We start from the raw sequence: 20842 nt of genomic DNA on the forward strand, positions 1-20842 counted from the left end.
TTAATGCGGGTCCCTCAACTCTGTAGCATAATAAATCAACCAATCAATATGTCAACAACTTATCCTGTTGGAGGAGTTCATTATTACTATTGTTGAGATTCATTTACTATAAGGTGAGCACTTCCATTAAAATAGTATGTGGGTCCCTTAACCACAGCATGAAAAATCGGATAACCAATACACCAATAACTTATTCGGTTGGCGAAGTTCATTATTGCTATTGGCGGGCAAATCCCATCATCTCCATATCTCTTAAGACAATGCCTTGTCTATCTATATGAAATGACTCCCGATTATGTTTAGCCTTTCTAAAATCACCTAGTGTAGACCACTCCGTTGGGGAGCTAACACGATTGATTTTAGATTGAGTGTATAACATTATTAATGCTCTAATGAAAAATAAAACATTAAATATGTTGTCATTATAATCTAGACTCTTTAAATCATGCGTAGGGCCTTATTTTTAAAGATCTAATTACAATGAACATTTAATATTTTTATTTTCATGAGACAACCATTCTTGTAATATTAAGACTCTTCAAATCATGCGTGGGGCCTTATTTTTGAAGATCTAATTACAATGGTTTTAATAACGAAGGCCATGGGGCAATGTATAAAAATCCCCGCTCCCACTCAATTTTTAATCATTCATAATCAGGGTTTTCATTTTATTCATTTACATGATATAATGCATGCAAAACGTCTTGATTTTAATCCAATTAAATTTAGAAAATATTTGGACTTTAAACGACTCACTAATATTTAACTTGAGGCACACTTCAAAAATAATTTATAAAAATAATTTTTCGTTTCCCAATAAGTGCCCTCTAATTAATTAGTAATCAAATCCAATTAATTTTCATAATTTAACTAATATAAATCAAGCCATTTAAATAAATATCATGGATCCAATGCATGAACAATAATAATTAGCAATTAATTATTTCATGCATCTCATACAATAATAAATGACAGATAAAGCAAATAAAATGGCCAATGGAATCAGCTTTTAACATTTAATTGCTCTAATCACTGCGCGAAGATCTTCCATCAGCTTGCAAACACCCACATAAGGTTGGTACGCACCAGGAGAAGCAAAACACGGCTTGGAATGCGACTGGAGGGCCCCACACGCGCTCACACGCGCCTGGGGCATGCTGCAGGTGAAGCCACGCGCCCCCACGCGCTGGCACGCGCCTGGGGCGCGTGGGACCCGCCCCCACGCGCTGGCACGCGCATGGGGCGCGTGGGACGCGCCTCCACGCGCCTGCACGCGCGTGGAGGCCATACACATTTGGCTGGCGCGTGCAATGCACGCGCCAGCAGATGTCACCTCCTGGCGCGTGTTCCTCACGCGCCAGGCTCACCCCAGATGCACTACACTTGATTCTAGCCTCCTCCGACGTCTCTTCTCGCCGCCGGTGATGCTCCGGCCACCGGAAAAACGCCGAAAAATCCAGAAAAATTAATAAAAATTTCCAGAAATTAAATTAGGCCTTAAAAAATTCCAGAAAAATTCCGGAAAATTGCTAAAAAATCCCAGAAAATTTCTGAAGCCTAATTTAACCCTCTTGGACCTTCTTGAAGCTTCATAGCATCCTTTGACGAAGAGTACATGGCTTTAAAAATATTTACAATTTGAAATACAATGGAAAAAATTAAATTACATCATTGAACTTTCAAACGGCTAAATCAAAGCCTTAATTACATTCATCCAAAGATAAAATTACATTAATTTAACCTATAAGCTTCATCCATGGCCCAACCATACATCATCATTCATTCACAATCATTCATACATCATTATGTATCAATATATATCAACATATTAAATCATACATCAACATACATCAATAAAAATATATATGAATATAATTTTGGATCCATGAATGATGATTTTCATAAAATCATGATCTCTAATAATGAATCAAACCATGCTCTGATACCACTGTTGGGAAACGTGCTAGTTTTAAAAACTTTTCGAGGGATTTAAATTCATAGATCTTGATTCATCACTTAGAGACAAGTTTTATGCAAAAATAAAACATGATGTATCATTCAATTAAAAGATTGAATACTTACATCAAGGTTTGAGTAAACCTTAGATCTCTCCTCTAAAGTGAATGTTCTCACTTATTGTAGATCCCTTTTGCTAGACACCTTTTCCATGGATCTCCATCTTCTTGGTAATTCTTTTGCCTTTAGGAATCACTCATATGCCTTCATGAATGACCTTGGAAAACTAGGCTTGTGGGAGCCTCCATTAGATGAGAACATAAACCCTAATTTTCTAGAGAGAGAAAATTTATTCCTTTTTCCTTCTCATAAAAATCACACACTAAAATATACATATACCATGTATATTTATAGGCAACATAAAAATAAAGAAAAGGAAACAACAAATCCTTCTCCATCTCTAATTCATATGTCTCAAATCTAATATGATTCCAATATCAAGTTGGGCTATGAGTGAGAATCCATTGGGCCTATTATTTTATTGGCTACAATGAATTAATAATTGGCCCGGTCCATGGACCCAATTCAATTAATTCATAAATTAATTTCTACTCCACTAAAAGAAATTAATTGAACTCCAATTAAATAATAAATAACCTCTAAGTCAATATTGCACTTTGACCCCTCTATGCATAATTAGTTATCGGATAAATATAGCCATCAATCCGACTACTTAATTAATATATTTATTTTGGTACCTTTGATTATTTCTGGCTCGATCACAATAAAACATTTGTTTGACAAAAATAATAATTTAAATAAATAAATATATAATAAATCATTTTGTCTAAAAACACACGAAGGCCTTCGAATTTACTTTGTGATCAACCATAATCAATACAAAATAAATACAAGTAGCAATGATGCAAATATTGAAAATATAACCCTCTAACTATTAATTACATAACTACCTAAAGTGTCGGTCTAAGGATCCCGAAGAATCCGCCGAACAAATCAAAGTAATTATTAATTAATAAAAGAGTCTATACTTTTCTCATGCTTAAGAGTCAAATGCCATGACGGTGATAGGGAGTAATTGCATACGACGGCTCTCGCAATATATCTCAACCTAACGCGGATCCAGTTCAAGTCTTAATTAATTATGAGTCCATCCATAATTACCGACTATGAACAATTTATAATTACTATTTATATATCATGCATTGATTGTCATCACATACATATATATAAATATTTCTTGTAATTAACTGGACACTATCAATTTCATAGTGAATTGAAACATAATACATTGAATTCACCAATTATATAAATCATAAATATTTCAGATATGTCAGGAACATATGTCAATACAATCCAGATAGGAATTTGCTATGCCAGGGCATATAAATCCTAACAATCCCATCTCAAACACGAATTCCTTGGTGGCTCTCTTCAGCAGGCAAGGTGGGGCTGAATTTTGTCTTCTCCGTCGAGATCATGTGTGTGTCATGATTAGGTAAGAGGTCGTGGGCACTTTGCTCTTCAGCTTCAGGCTTTGGTAATGTAATTAACCCAGCATTGATAAGGTCTTGAATTTGATGCTTCAGTGAGAAACAATCTTCAGTGGAATGTCCCGCAGCTGCAAAAGGGTAGTTTTTAAAGTGAAGTATAAGCTAACACAAGCCTCAATACCGCTTTAAAGGGTTTATCCATTAACTCAAAATGAGATTCACTGAAGAGGTCTCGACTGTCTGCTGCCCGGTCCAATGGCTAAAGCTCTGCTAGATTCTTGTAGACTGAAAGTTGAGCTTGTAAAGCCTTTCTTTTGAATTCCATTTGAGTACTTTTCGACAATGAAACAGACTTTGTTGAAATGGGCAAGGATTAATTATTCTGTTGAGATAATTTATTATAGTTTAAAATTGAGGTAAGTGAAGCAAATGGACATTCTTTTATGTATGTGTACACAATAGGCGAAGTTTCAGAAATCAAACAAATTATTGTAAAAAATAAAAAATAAAGAAAATGATAACCTTGTTTATTGAATCAAAACTTGTTCTTTGAAGTTTTGCAAAAGACCCATTCAAAAAAAAAAAAAAAAAAAAAAAAAAAAAATTTGTATTAACACATCTGCGCCAACTGTTCCTCAAAATTTTAACACATCTTCTTGGTTAGGTTGCCGGTAGGAACATAGAAAATTTTAGAGATCAACTCCGGCGAGATTACAGAGCTTTGGCGACCATGGCTTAGCAATCAATTCAAGTGATCATTGTGAATAGGTCCTTTCCGGTGTGTTTTAGTTCTATCTCCGGTGAACACCATTGAAAACCCAAAACGAGTGAAGAATTTCAGTGTACAGTCCGGCGAGCTTCCCTTTGTATCAGTCCGGTGATGAGTACAGAGCACAGTTCCGGCAAGCCTTGGGTGACCCAATTCAGGTGAGCTCCAAACGTACCGATGGCCATCCTTGGATCGACGGCGATGAGGGCCTCTATGACGGCCATTCTCTTTGACGACCATTTCTCTGCGATGGCCATCCTCTTCTTTTTGCGGCTGACTTTAGTTAAATACACACACAATGGGGATGCACCATTTTATACTTATATATATATATATATATATATGCATGTATATCTATCTCACATCGAGGAACTATTCTTACAGCCCAAAGAATTGAAGCAGAGAGAGAGAGAGAGAGGAATTGGGTTTAGGGGTGGGGGCTTTTATGCACAAATGCTAAGGGTCTTTTATGCACAAATGGTGAGGGGCAAAATGAAGAACAAAAGGGTAAACTTTTTGTAAAAAGTTGTCATAGAGACTAGATATGTACATTTTTTGAATTTTGTGGACTTGTATGCACATTTTCAAAAAGTAGGAACCAGTTTTGTACAAAGTCTATATATCAGGATTTTTTTTTTTTTTTGTACTTAACCCTTTTTTATTTTTTTTTATTTTTAATTAAGAAATTCAAACGAAGTGTATAAATAAAAAGCAATAATTACAATTGACCCATTGATGAGTTAACAAATGCTTGGATGAGAGGTAAAAGACAGCGGAAACCATTTGCTTGAAATCATGTGAGTAGCACGGCGTAGAATTTTGAAGCTGTTACGTTGATTCAGTTGAAAACAATACTCGAATAATCTCTAAGGTGAATAGGTCAACTTACTGAATTTTCGTAAATGATTAAATTACACATGATCTAAGTGTTCAATCAACTGATTGGTAAGACTCCTTGTGTCCTTTCATGGTATCCTCCCAAACGGCATCAACTATTGCATTTTTCCCACCATTTATACCACTCATACACTGTGATGTCCTTCAATTTTTCTAATTTTGAATCTAATTCTAGGGCGGGTACAGGTATAGGCAATCAAGCGGTCGCCTAGTACCACCAATTTGAAAGGGTCTCAAATTTACATATGTATTATTTTTTATTCATAGATCATACTATATAAACAATTACCATTAATACATTTTCCAATCCAATCGTGTTTGTGTATTTATTTCAGTATCATCCTTAAAATTTCCTTCGAATCCAAATCTATGGACCACTAATTAATTAATTAAAGATCACGCATTCACTGCGACACTGATAGATATGTCATAAGAAGGAATTGATTATGAACTTGTGATACTTCACATGACATATTGGTGTTCGAGCAAATAAGTATTTTTCGGTTATGGAAGATAATAAGTTTATTTAAAATATGTGGAGGGAAATTTTTTCACCACTCATGAAACGCCACATATCAATTGAGTAAATAAAGAAGCCCAACCAACATGAATAAGAGGAAGAAGCTCATAGCATGAAGGTCCAGCAGGGAAGACCCAACATCGACGCCGCCCAATTAAGGATTTAGGCCTAGTTTGGTGTGATAGAATGGGCTGGAATGGAATGACCATTCCACTTTTTGATTCCCTTTCCCTTGTTTGGTGTGCCACGTTAAAAGTGAATGGTCATTCTAAGGCATTCCCAAGGAATGCCCATTCCATAAAAAATGTGGAATGTCCATTCATCTTTTTAAGACGTGGAATGACCATTCCATTTCCACTAATAAAAAAATAAAAAATAAAAATCAAAGACAAAAAATACCCTTTTTGGCTTTGTTTCAAGCAGATCTATCACCAAGGTCTATCTTTCTCTCTGCAATACCAAAAATCCTTTTGGATTCGTTTCAAACAAATCAACCAACAAGGTTGCTCTCTCTCAACGACACCTTTGCTCTCTCCTTGTGATGGTACATTCTCTCTTTCTCTTTCTTTTCACTGCTAACCTAGATCTCTTTCTCTTTCTTTTCACTGCTAACCTAGATCTCTTTCTCTTCATACATGTAGCGAATAATATATAAATATATATAATATGTATATACAAAGACAATTTTCTCTCTCCATATCTTTTATATGCTATGTTTATCTGGTTTGTGCTGACCACCCTGCCTGTGATTTGATTGCGAAGTCTATCCTCCTATGCTATTGACACTGACTTAAAAATGAATTGATTCACGACAAAATTATTTTAAAAAGATTGATTTCCTGCTTGGCTTGAACAATTTGCTTGTGGCCTTAGATTTAGATAGCAAAAAAGCAAAAGGGGCATTTTCTACTGAAAAGTCTGCTAATAAATAATGGAATCAAGATTTAAACTTCAATGGGGTGGTGGGTGTGTTTACCAATTGACAACCCTACATACGGAGTAAGGAGTTTCAGAGATGCCTTTATATATATATATATATATATATATATATATATATATATATGCACACACACACACGTGTATGTGTGGACAAACAGCAACATCATGATTTATTAACATTTTGGATAATAAAATGATTATAATAAGAATATAGTAAAATGCAATATGAGATTAGTCTGATAAAACCCCAAATTTGAAATCTGCGATTGGTCTGATAAAACCACAAATTTGGTGTATATAACCCCAAATTTGATACCTGATAAATCTATTAACATTTTGGATAACTAAATGATTATAATAAGAATATAGTAAAATGCAATCTGAGATTGGTCTCATAAAATGATTATAATAAAATTACATCCATATTTTTTTTAATTTACAGACAAAAACAGAGATTGGTATTTAGTTGCTTGGTAATATATACAATTTCATTCCATGGTGTCTCAGTTTATGTCAATAGAAATATAATTGTTATAGTCCATTCGGCTGATTTTTTTTTTCTATATTATATTATCTCCTTTTTTCTTTACTCTGATAAGTTATGCTTTTTTTCATTTCCTTCATGATTTTTACACTACCACATTGCTTCTCTAATTGCGTATCAGTCTTTGATTGAGAGAGAGAGAGAATAAATCACATCCATATCTTTTTAATTTATAGACAAAAACATAGATTTTGTAATATATTCTTTTTTTTCTTTTTTGAGTTGGTACCATGCACTTGCATTCATATGCTACATATCATACACATGTAGAGCCATTAACTTCAAAGCAGTATAATTGCAGAATTATAGTGAATACTACTATGATATTTTAATCCTTTTATGCATTCAAATTTTGTTAGATATTATCTTCAAATAATTATAATTTGACTGTTATATGTAAAGTTTACAAGTTATAAAAATTTATTTTTAATGCAGCAATTAATGGCACGACTCAATTTGGCAACAAAGAAGTTGACAAGAAAAAAGAAAGTTATGGAACTAGGAACAGTATGGTCAAACATAGAGTATGCAGTGAGTTGATGGCTTCAATTGATTTATTGCTTAATGGTGTTTTATATCCAATAGCATTCTCTACATAGGAGATGCATAATGAATTTTTACTCAAAAAGAAAATATATTTTTCAGCTAGTTTACGAGAGTGATGGATAGGCATACCTTTACCAAATTGTGCTCCTTGCTTAAAAATTTAGGTGGGTTAAAGGAAACACAAAATATTATGATAGATAAACAAGTTGCAATGTTTCTACATATTCTTGCACATCATGTCAAGTATCGAGTCATAAAGTTTCGTTTTGGGCGATCAATGGAAACTATTAGTAGGCATTTCAATAGTGTATTAAATGCTATCATCCATCCACATGGAGTTTTGCTGAAAAAATCGGAGCCAATTCCTTCAAAGTCAACAGATGAAAGGTGGAAATGGTTTAAGGTAAATGGTCTTTTAGATTCTTGATGAAGACATCTCTTAATTACTATGAACTTGATTGACGTATTTTTGTTTTTTTGCAATATTATAGAATTGTCTTGGAGCTTTAGATGGGACACATATAAAGGTGAAAGTGCATACTCAAGACAAGTCTAGGTATAGAACATGAAAGGGTGAAATTGCAACAAATATGTTGGGAGTGTGTTCAAAAGACATGCAATTTATATAAGTGCTACCTGGTTGGGAAGGGTCAGCTGCGGATTCTAGAGTGCTTCGAGAGGCAATAGATAAGAGAAATGGATTCAATGTCCCTCAAGGTAAGGAACTTGTTTATACAACAATGTTCACACTTTAGTTTATGCTTAAATATTAAAAATTATCACTAAAACTTATGTTATTATAAAGGTTACTACTATCTTGTTGATGCTGGATATACAAATTGTCAATGATTTCTTACACCATATAGATCGACAACGGTATTACTTGAATGATTGGAGGGAGGGACACCAACCTACTACTCGTGAATTTTTCAACATGAAGCATTCGACAGCTAGAAATGTGATAGAGAGATGTTTTGGACTTCTCAAGTTACGTTGGGCAATTCTAAGGAGTCCCTCATTTTATCCAATTAAGATCCAAGTTCGGGTTATTCTAACTTGTTGTCTTTTACATAATCTTATAAGACAAGAAATGCCAATAAACCCATTGGAAGAAAGTTTAGAAGCTCAGGAACAAGTGGTAACTAAAGCACATGGAGAAACTATTACGACGATCGAAACATCAAATGAATGAAGCACTTGGAGAGATAACTTAACTACTCATATGTTTGATGAATGGAGGGCGAGGAGACAAGGGAGATGAAAATTTATTTATTTTTAAACTTGTGTTTTCTTATCTCATTTTAGATTTTGAGTTGCATTTTAAGAAATGTAATGTTACTTGAAATGTTAGTATGTGTTTGTGTTCCATGTACTTATTTGTAGTTCTACAAATGCTACTTAGATTTTGTTTAGCAGCTTTTTAAAAGTATTGTTGACTCCCAGCTTATGCATTCTAGTTATCAATGATATATTTATTGTTTAAGGATCTTCTACTAAAATTTTTATTATTAAATGCAGCCATATATAATTTATATTTTCTAATTAATACTGCTGCTAAACATTTTTTTATCAACACCCACATTTTAAAGTGCAATTGTACAATATTCTATTGTTTTTTTTAGTTGAATGGTAAGCTTGTATAAATAAAAAGAATAATTTACAACAGACTAGCATGAGACAGAAGCAATAACAACCTCTCCCAAAAAGGAACAACTAGAACAAATAACACACACACAATACAACCATGAACCTTTCCCAACCTATAATCACGAACGTTACACCCCAATGAATACAACCTCAACACAACAATAACCTGATGGTGTTAATCTTGAATGAGCCAAGAATGATCAACTGTTAGCAAGCTGCCTTAATTAAAGAGTTGATGTAGATCCTCTATACTAGAGCTTTTCTTTAATGATAAGGAGGTAACCCCTCAACACAACAATATTCTACTGTTGATATGTCTTTTTACTTTAATATAATGTTTATAAAATACTAGTTAAGTTTAGACAAGAAGAAGTTTAGTATTGTGTTTTATTATTATCCAGTATATTTCTTTGAAAGGTAACTGCTCTTTCAAAGCCTTTCAAAATTGCTACAAACTTCATTACTCAAAAAAAAGTAATTATTTTTTAGGGCTCAAATACGATGGGTTCACAATAAATAAAAGCAACAATTTGTGAGGTCTCGGGTTCACAACAAATTGTTAGTCTTTTCTTAAATTTTAATAAATTTTCTTGAACTCAAGAATTTCATACATTTTTCTTACATTTTGAAAGATAATTATAATTTTCATAGATTTTACAAAAATGCATTAGTTGGTATAAGATAGTTATATTTTATTCCATTTTAAAATAATAAAATATGTCATTTTATTAATATAATTGATATATTATAAGTAAGGGTAATTTGGAGAAACTAATTTAAAAGTTATTCCATTCCAGCTTATTAATTGGTCTGACCAAACAGGGGAATGGGAATGGTCATTCCATTACTGCATCATTCTCTGTTTACAGCCAAACAGTGGAATGAGAATCATCATTCCATTCCTATATCATTCTCATTCCATTCCCACTTGCATTCCATTCCTGCCTCATTCCATTCCTGCACACCAAACATGGCCTTAGATCCACTCCAACAAGCCCAGCTTAGGTAACAACCACATGCAGCTGGCAACAAAGTAAATAATGTACAATTATTAAAATTTAAGGCCATATATGTAACGGTCCATAACGGCCCCAAAGAATCCTGACTATATTAAGTATAAATACAAAGGGTAAGACCCAAAGAAGATTATCTGATTCCTGCTACAATTAGCCTTTGCTCTCTCTTGATCTCTTATTACTCTGTTTAACAGTTTGCATACTCTCTTGATTAAGTGTTTGAAGTGTTGATGTTTCGGGTCGAATGATCATATTCGGGCTGAAATTTTATATACCTACAAAGTCTCTAACTAAAAAAATAAAAATAAAAAAAAAATTTATCATACTAAGAGCCCGCTTGGGGTTGCTATTGGAATAAAAAAAAAAAACACTTTTATCAATACATGTTTGGTGACACATTATAATAAGTAATTTTCATATTAAATTATTTTTAATTTATTTTATAACAATATTCTTTTAAACATTTCTATTACTAATTTTACAACAATATCCTTTAATAAGATGTTACCATATTTGATAATAGCAACTTTATTAAAGAATGTGTGTAATTGTCTTTATAAAACATAGAAAGTACATAAATGACTAATGAAAAGAATTACCTAAAATATTCAACCTCTACTCAGAACGTCGTTTTAAAGGCTCCAAATGTTAGCTTCATTCAAAAGCTCTGTTGAACTAAATTTGGAAACTATTAAAAGCCCTTATAAACACAATTTTTCAAAATAAAAACGATTTTAAGTAGTAGAAAAGCAATCCCAAACGGGCTTTAAGTATTTTTTTTTCCCTGAAAATTTAAGCAAAATGCATATAAATAAGGAACTGCACAAAAAATTGTACTGGACACTTGGCCCAAAAGACAAATATGGAGTTCACATGAACGACCCAAAACTATAATAAAGCCTAACTACAACGAGTAACAACTTTTGCTCAAAGAAGCCAGTTAAGCCCAAACTATAATAAGGGCTAACTATAACGAGTAACAACTTTTGCTCAAAGAAGCTAGTTAAGCCCACATTGAGGCATTCAAAAGACCATTAGAACAACGAATGCATTCAAAAAGACCATTAGATCAACAAATATATTCAATTCCAGAAGTAGTTCTAACGAAACAAGTTACGGTAGTTAAAAGATTAGAATCACCAAAAACTATTTGGCAAATGTTAAAAATAAAATTTTCGTTAAATTACATTATTGTAAAAAAAATTGCATTGAAAAGTAAGAGTAGATTTGAACAATTTCAACAATATGATCTTTTAGATTTTTGTTTAATTTGGAGATGTTAAAATCTGCAGATAATGATAGTTTGAAGTGTTCATATCATAACCTTAAAAACTTCTTAAAACATGATATGTTTATATATTTGATGGAACGGAATTATTTTCAGAGTAGTTACAAGTCTTAATATATAGAAATTTTACCAAGAGGAATAAAAAAAGTTATTGAATTGTTTTCCAAATGCTTAGATTGCATATATTGACAGAGAAGTACGGTCAACGATGTCACGAGAGAAATTGAATGAATTGACTATAATATGTATTGATAAAGATATGTTAGAAAAACTTAATTGGAGCACTTTAATTAATAATTTTGCAACTCAGAATGCAAGACGATCGCATTTTTTTTTGATATCAGGTTAAATTTTAATTTTTTTTACTAAGTTGTATTGAATATTTCCTTATAATTTTTTAGTATAAACTGGATCGTGCACTTTATAAAATATTAAGACCGTGGTTTTTTTTTTTGTGTTTTTAACATTAATATATTTTATGTGTTTATCGTCTCATTTTAATTAAAATTTTGCACTCTTGTAAATCTTTTGCGCGTGTGAAACCTTATGTTTAAAGGACCTCGCAGTTGAAAATTCGCTAGGGCTTCTCAAAATTTTGGGAACCTTAGGCTAAACCCCCGGTCTGATTCCATCATTGGAAAATATAAAGCAAAACCAATCACAACCTTCATCTTTGCAGATGGTCGTCACTCTACTTATATCATTCTTCACAAACTATCATTCTTCACAAACTTGGTTGTAAATCTTCTTCCAACAACTCTGAATAAGGATTGGGTAAATTGTTCATCTATACAAAATAATGAAGAACACCATAAATATATCAAAATATAAAAAAATTCACATAGGAAAGAGAAATATATCAAAATATTTACTGTAATATACCACTTTTTATCATCAAATATATTTGCGATGGACAAAATCAAAATATTAAAAAATAAATTTGAGCCTCATGTGGCTTTATCATTGTGTCTATACAAATCCTATGTTTCTCAATTTCAAATGTAAGTCTAGGGCTAAATTATTGAAACTTTGGCATGGTAAAGTTTTTATTTTATTTTATTCTATTTTGGAATTTTAAGCCACTTAATAAATTATAGAATAATTACATGGAGGGCCTTAGGCCAAAAACCAAGCCAAGTTAATGGGAAACAAAGGCCCAAAGAGGGCATACAAGCAAAGCCCGCCTAGTGAACAAAACTAATAACCGCAATTAACGGATTAACTTATCAGTGCACCATTTCCGGTTAGATCTAAGAAGCATGGAGTTTCTTGCAAACCCAAACAAATCAATCCAACAGTTACGGCAGCAGACGGCAGCAAGGCGGCAATAAGTTCCAATCAGTAAGTATCTCAATCACTAAGTATCTTTCTTGAACTTGAGCAATCACGAAGGAAACCCAGCTTCAGAATTGATTTGATAGTGGAGCAAACTTTAGAGAGGACAACTCTTTATGATGATTTCCTCCCTTTAAAGATTTGTAATGAACCGGTCATTTTCCTTCCTTTCCTCTTTCCTCAAATTTTGCGGATAAATTTTTTTCCCGTTGTCTTTTCTTTTCCGTGTACAGTTTCTCGTCTCTTAGGGTCGTCTTGAGTGCTCGGGAATGGTTTCCGAGACTCTTTCCATTGGATTGACAACTTCCTTTGAGGACCTAGTCATTTCCACGTTTTCACTTTTTGGACACTATTCACTTTTCGTCTTTTTCCCGTTTGTCACTTTGTTGGCATAACCTCACTTTTTTTTTCTTTTTTCTTTTTTTTTTTTCCTGAATGGGTTGTTTTTTGATTTTATATATGAAGCAAAATGGAACAATTACAAAAGGATTAAAAATTCTCAATACAAATGGAGTAAAAAACTCCATTATCAAAGAAAAAACTAAAATTACAAAATAAAAGCTAAAACAGGAACATAGCCTGCTATGACATGAAATAAAAACATAAAAACTCTGAAGCTGAAAATGAAGATGAAAAAACAAAACTCTGATGCTGAACAAAACCAAGCAGATCAGCACTAAATCCAGCTAAGAAACCAAAAACCCCATCATTATCACACTGAGCATATACTCCAGCGTGATGAGAAAGCCTCTAAAAACCATTTGATCAATAACTCGGTAGCAGATCAGTAACATATCCCTTAGACAAACACATTGAACAAGCCCCAGCAATACAACCATGAAAAACAAAACCTTCCTCATTAAAAAAAGATAAGGAAATCTTCAAGTCGAATTTTGAGATGTGCCAAGACCTCCCAAACAATAGATTGTGCAGCAATAGTAGCTTGAATTTGATCTCCATTGTGCAGAACTTCATTTCTGATAGCCCAACTTTCCAAATAGCAGTTGACAAAACTGAGCTTAGCACTTTAGATTTTGTTGACTTTGAATTGGTTTACAGCCCAAACCACTCCACCAGTTGCATGAGAGAATTACATTTTGGATTATCTATGTGTAGAAGAGAAAAAAGCACTTGCCAAATCTTCTTAGTATAACTACAGATGCAAAAAAGATGATCATTGGAGTCCTCACTTCTCATACAATTATGACATATAGCAGCAAGAGTAAAACCTCGTTTTTGCAAGTTAACCAAAGATAAATTTTTGTTATGTAAAATGATGCAAACCCATATAGCAATTCAAGGCCTACAATGTTTCCAACAAAGATCACACCAGGTCACTTTTGAAGTTGCATATCTACATGAGTTCCAAGCAACTTTCAGAGAAAATCCACCAGTCTTCAACCTATACTGTCTGAACCTGCTACAATCTTTATCCTCCGAATAATAATAAACACTGTCTCAGGCAGAAAATCAGGTCTATCCCACCTGCCATTGATAATAACTTCTGCTAATAAAGATTGTCTATCCACGTGTCTAAGTAATGTAGCCCCAAATCTCTAAATTAAGGTTTGATTTTCACACCAAGGGTTTGTAAGCATCTTGAACTTCAGCCCATCCCCTATCCTAAACTCAAGGTTTTGTAACAACAAATGTCTAACCCCTAGAATTTGTTTCCAAATGGGGGAATCAGTAGTTTTTGGAATAGCATTCCAAAAAGAAACTCTTTGAAGATACCTTGAATATAACCATTGAATCCACAGTTTATCCTTTTGCTGAACAAAATCCTAACATAAAGTCAGTTTAGCAACCACATCTATTTCTTGGATTTTTCTAAGATTGAAGCCTCCTTTTGAAATTGGCATAGTCACTTGGCTCTATTTTAACTGAGAGATTTTTTTAACATCGAGTTTTCCACTCCACAAAAAATGCTTGAATCTCCTTTCCAAATCAATCTTGACCTCCCAAGGGATTTTAAATCCAAACACCCAGTGGTAGAGATAAAAGTATAAAACTGACCTCAACAATTCAATTCGTCTTGCCATAGAAAGATTGATGGTATTCCAATGAGTTAATCTCCCATTAATCTTGTCCAAGAGCATTATGAAATCTCCAGCTCTCAAATTATTATTAAACAAAGGCAATCCAAGATATTTAAAACGAAAATCTTCAGTTTAAAACTGTAAAATGTTAGATATCCTTCTTTTACCTCTCACTGATTTAGAAAAAATAATTGTACTTTTCTCCTTGTTAACCTGAAGCCCAGTAGCTTGTTTGAACTGTTGAAAGATAACATCAATTGCCTTAACAGTTAGAATATCTACTTTGACCACCATTAAGAGATCTTCAGCATAAAAAGTGTGTGATATTTTCATGTTTGTCTGTGACACTACCCTGGACACTTTAATCTTACCCTCAACAATAGTTGTCTCCATCATATTACTGAAATATTCTATGACAAATACAAATAACAGTGGAGAGAGAAGGCAGCCTTGTCTTATGCCTTTAGAAGTAGAGAAAAAGCCAGCAGGAACTCCATTACACAAAACTGAGAATTTTGGAGAGGTAATGCATACAGTAACCCATTTGATCCATTTATCACTGAATCCATACCCTTGTAACACTCTCTGAATAAACTTCCAATCAACAGAATCATATGCTTTCTTCAAGTCAACTTTCATAGCAATAGTTGGATCACCATATTTCTTTCCAAACCCCTTGATTAAGTCAGAAACAAGAAGAGTATTATCATGTAGCCTTATATCTTTAATGAAAGCCACTTGCTCAAATCCAATGATATTGGGGAGCACTTTGCTCAGTCTATTTGCTAGAATTTTTGAGATAATTTTATAAGAAAGATTACATAAGGCAATGGGCCTGTAGTTGGCAATTTTGTCGCCATGGTTTGCCTTTGGAATGCGGATAGGAAAGAAGGAATTAATACTTTGAGGGAAGGTGCATTCAATGAAAAAATGATTCACAGCATTGATCACATCTTGTCCTATAAACCTCCAAAAATGTTGATAGAATCGGGCAGGAAATCCATCTGGACTTGGTGCTTTATCAGGATGAAATTGCATGACAACACCCTTTATTTCCTCTGTTGCTATACCACAATCCAAACTCTAAGCATCTTCATCCTTTAAAACTTTTCTAGGTGCCTGCAGTTCAGCTTCAGCTTCATCTTGTTTCTTACACAGGGCTTCATAGAATTTAACCAACCATTCTTTGATAGTATTAGGGTCTGTAGAGATCTCACCTTTGGAATTTTGTAATTGAGTAATAGAATTGAAGCATCTCCTTTGCCTTACCACATTATGAAAGAAGGCAGTACATTTGTCACCCTCTTGGAACCATTTTATCCTAACTTTTTGAGCCCAATAAATTTCTTCAAGATCAAGAGCATGCTGCAATTTACCAGATAAAGCTCTTTCTCTATCTATACAAGCTTGATCAACTGACTGTGTTAATAAATCCATTTGAGATTAATGCAAATTAACTCTAGCTTCTTGAATTTGTTCAGATATTGTACCCTTAGTCTTGTTCCACTCCTTCACAGCAGCCTTCATAGCCCGTAATTTTTTTTTCTAAAGCACATGGAAGGGGCTGCCTGTGACATTCATCTCCCATGCCTTAGAAATAACTGGTACCACATCATCATTTGAACACCAAATCTTTAGGAATTTGAAAGGTTTTGGACCAGTTGAACAATCAAAATACCACTGAATTGCCATCCCATAGTGATCAGACAATGAAACTAGTGTGAGGGAAACCTTGGAGTCATTAAATTGCTGCAGCCAGGAAGAATTCACAAACACTCTATACAACTTTGCATTACTTCTTGACTGTAAGTTCTGTTTATTACTCCAGGACCACTCCCCATTATTTATGGGAAGATCATCCATACTTATATCTTGAATCAGCCAATTAAATTCATCCAGTCGACATTGAGGAACACAAAGACCCCCTTTCTTTTCATGACTGTATCTAATAATGTTCTAATCTCCCATAGCAATCCAAGGACTTAAAATAATTTCTGATTGAGTTCTAAGAGATTTCCAAAATTCTTTTTTCTTTAACTTTATTGGCAACATAAACACCAGTGATATAAATAATTCTACCAGACACAATATGCTTCACTTGAACTAACATAGCTTAAGCATCTTCATGAATTAATTCCACATCAAATAAAGCTCTATTCCAACCAATCCAGATTTTATCCAAATAATGAGACTTATAGTTAGCCAACCAGCTCCATTAAGGGCCTTACCTTCTTTCACTCTAGTTTTTACAAGGACAGTAAAAGCAAACTTATTCTCAAGTATCCACTGTTTTACTTCCTTTTGTATGGGAGGTCTATTAAGACCTCTCACATTCCATACTCTTAACATTATTGAGACAATGGCAGTGAACCACTGCTTGCTTGCATTCCCCTTATTATTGTATCTGATGGAGGCACATAAGGTTAATTTCTTTGTTTGGATTGTTTTCCCACTCTTGGAGTCTCTTGGTTTGGACCAGAGTTTTTACCCATTTGAGATTTTGAAGTCTCCTGAACTTGCTTATCCTTATCCAAAGATAAATCTTCTATCACAACTGTCTCTATCACATCATCAACCCCAATATCAGCTGTAGTATTAACTTGCCCTATAATATGTAGAACAGCCTTAGGATTTTCCACATCCACCACTTCTACTAAGGTCTCCACACCATTAGTGTCTTCATTATCCTCCAAATATGTAGCCTCTTTGAAAACTAGAGTCTTTCCTTTTTCCACCTCCTCCATTGGAGACACCACATCATTAGAATTCTCAACCTCCTCCAAAAGAGCAACAACCTCAGCTGCTATCATCTATTCCTTGTCCACCACCTCCATTGGAGTCACCACAACATTAGCATCCTCATTATCCTCCAAAAGAGCAAAAGTATTTAAAGTAGGCACTATGACTTCTTTTTGAACCCTTTCCACACGCATATCATCAATTACTTGGTCAGCATCTTTGTCTTCAATCATCTTCTTTTTTTGCTTAATAACCTATCGATCCACTATTTTCTTTGGTTTGGCCTTGTGATATGTAACCTTAAGGGGACATCTCTCTTCATTGTGATCAACTCGTTGACACAATTTACACTCTATAGGTTTCCATTCATACTTAAGTTCAACGTGACAATCAATGCCATGAATATCTATAACCATGGAGTCTGGAAGATCATTTTTGACTTCTACTTCCACCATTACCCTTACAAACTGACCTTTATCTCTCTGTATTTTAGGATCATCCATGTAAATTGGTTTTGTAAAGAATAAGCAAACCTTTGAGACTGAATCTTCGTTCCAGCAGTGCATCGGCATGTCATAGATGCGTAACCACACTGGGACTGTTTCTAGAATTTCTTTTTGTAAGTTTACATTTTTGTTCCACCTTTTCATGATAATAAGTCGTCCCTCAAACTTATGGATCCTCGACAGTACCTTAGGGACATCAGAATCATTCTTGAATCGAACCAGGAAAAATCCATCTTTTAAATACACCAACGTGAAGTCTTTCGTCCAATATTTGGCCACAAAGGATTTGAAGTATGGGTAATACGGTTTCTTACCCATCACGTAGCCAACAACAGAAGATTTCCAAAAAGCGACTTCTTCAACAACATCCGCTTTAGTAATAGAGACTTTAAGCCCTCTGCATTATTTGTGATAGGTTAAATTCTTAAACGTTGCATGAGTTTCATAAAAAAAAACTACTGTAAGTAGGTTTAGTAGGGGACGGATTCTAGCCTAGAGAACTTACCGGCGGTGTGGGGGAGGAGGACTGGCCCTCCTCTATGATAGCTCGGTCCCTTGACTACAAACCCTAATCGCATAGTGTCACCCTAGCAGTGAGAGAAAAAAGGGTAAAATAATCATTTTACTCTACATAACCTCACTTTTCGTGCTCAGAGTTGATTTCCGACTTCACGTACCTTCATTCTAAGTGGTTTCCACGAAATATGTATCTTTACTTTTGTAGAAAAGTACTCTAGTTGCTTCCGGTGTCCATAGGGGCATAAATACAAAAATCTTCAGAAATATTTTTCTCTTGGGGTGTTTTTCGTAAATATCTTTTGAAGATATTTTATTTTAGTAGTTTTTAAGAAAATATCTTTTGGAAGATATTTTCATTCTGGGTCAGTTTTGCAATTATCACTTTTTGTAGGGGCCATTGTGCAATTAATAAAAGTTATTGCAAAATGTCTTAGTTTGAGCCTGGATCATTGTACAGGATTCATTTTCACTTTTCGTCGAGTCGTGTACTCTTAAAATTGTCTTCTGGTTGTTTACCTCAGTTTTGGGGTTTCTGACCCAGTTGCCACCGAACTTGTTCGGGGCATATCTTTCTGCTCGGGACTTAGTTTAAATGTCGTTTCTTCCATTGTTCATTTTATCCTATTTTGGTTCTTTTTCGTTCACGGTGTTTCACTGTTTGAGCGCATTTGCTCAAATTCCACTTTTCCGGACCCGAAGGGGCCCTTTCGGGGCACTTTTAGGGTTTTCCTATAAATAGAATGTCTTAAAGTGAAAAATCACTTTTTCATCATCCTCCTCCCTCTCTTGGCCGGCAACAATGGCAGCTAAGGGGCTTCCACCCTTCTCTCTTCTTTTCCGGCCACTTTCCTTTAGTAAAAAGTTGTAGTGCCTTAGTGTTTATCGAAGGCCTTGGCGAGGTGCACCTTTCCCCCTTATTAGAATCCGTTTTTGGCCATCGTTCGAGTTCGGGTTTGAAGCCAAGTTTGGATTTTCATGGTACCTCCTTAATGTTTAATGATCACCTTGTTGTCCCCGACATAACCTAGGAATATTGTCGGATTTGAAGCACTTTTCTTTCGGTGGGGATTTGAGATTTCATCTCAAATAGAGGTAGGAGATGTTATAGGTTCATATTTTTATTCTCTTGCATGCTATTGATGCTTATACAACTTGTATGCATGCTTTTGTTCATAATTTATAATTTAATTTAATTGTTTTCTTTGTGTAAGATTTAATTCTCATGATAGTATGCAACTTGGAATTAAATTGTGGCATGTTAGTAATTTAGGCCTTGGTATGCTTGTTGACATAAATTAAATTGGGAGGATTTGAATAAGAATTGCAACTTTTATTTAATATTTTTCTTTTATGAAAGTTTAATTCACATAGTCGTAACTTGCATGAAATCACACTACAACAAAGAATGCCTTTAGTGATGAAACAATTTGTTGCTAAAGATCTAGATATCACCCCTAAAAATCTTTTAGGGACGAAACTTATTTCGTCCTAGGTCGTCCCTATGCAGCCGTCACTATTAACCTATAGTGACAAATAGTATCTTTGTCACCGAATCATGCACTTTTAGAGTCGAAATTTTTTCGTCACTAATGCATAAGCTTTAGTGATGAATTTATTTCGTCACTAATACCGAATCTTTAGCAACAAATCTATTCGTCGAAATATCTAATTAGTGACGATCAATTTTTTGTCATTAAATACTAGCTTCAACATTTTTTTTTTGTTGGTAATAGTAGTTGCAACAATTTGTATTTGTCGCTAATGCAAAAGCTTTAGTGATGAAGCTATTCGTCGCAATATGCGAGTTAGTAACGATCAATTTTGATAGCTAAATACTATTTTCAACAATTTGTTTTGGTCATTGATACTAATGGCGACAACCGACTTTCATCGCAAAGCCTTTTTGTGATCCTCTAATAATCAAATCTATCTGTTACCATTCAATTAAAGTTGTAAACTAAATTTCACTCATTTCAACACCAAAAATTGACACATTTGAATAAAATATCAAATTTCATCACAAAATTACATTATGATATTCGAGTTCATTACAAAATGAAAGTAACTCCCC

The sequence above is a fragment of the Cornus florida genome, unplaced genomic scaffold (assembly GCF_030987335.1).
Source record: "Cornus florida cultivar Cherokee Brave unplaced genomic scaffold, ASM3098733v1 CherokeeBrave_3.0.0_Hap2_Chr02, whole genome shotgun sequence".
In the NCBI taxonomy this organism is placed as follows: Eukaryota; Viridiplantae; Streptophyta; class Magnoliopsida; order Cornales; family Cornaceae; genus Cornus; species Cornus florida.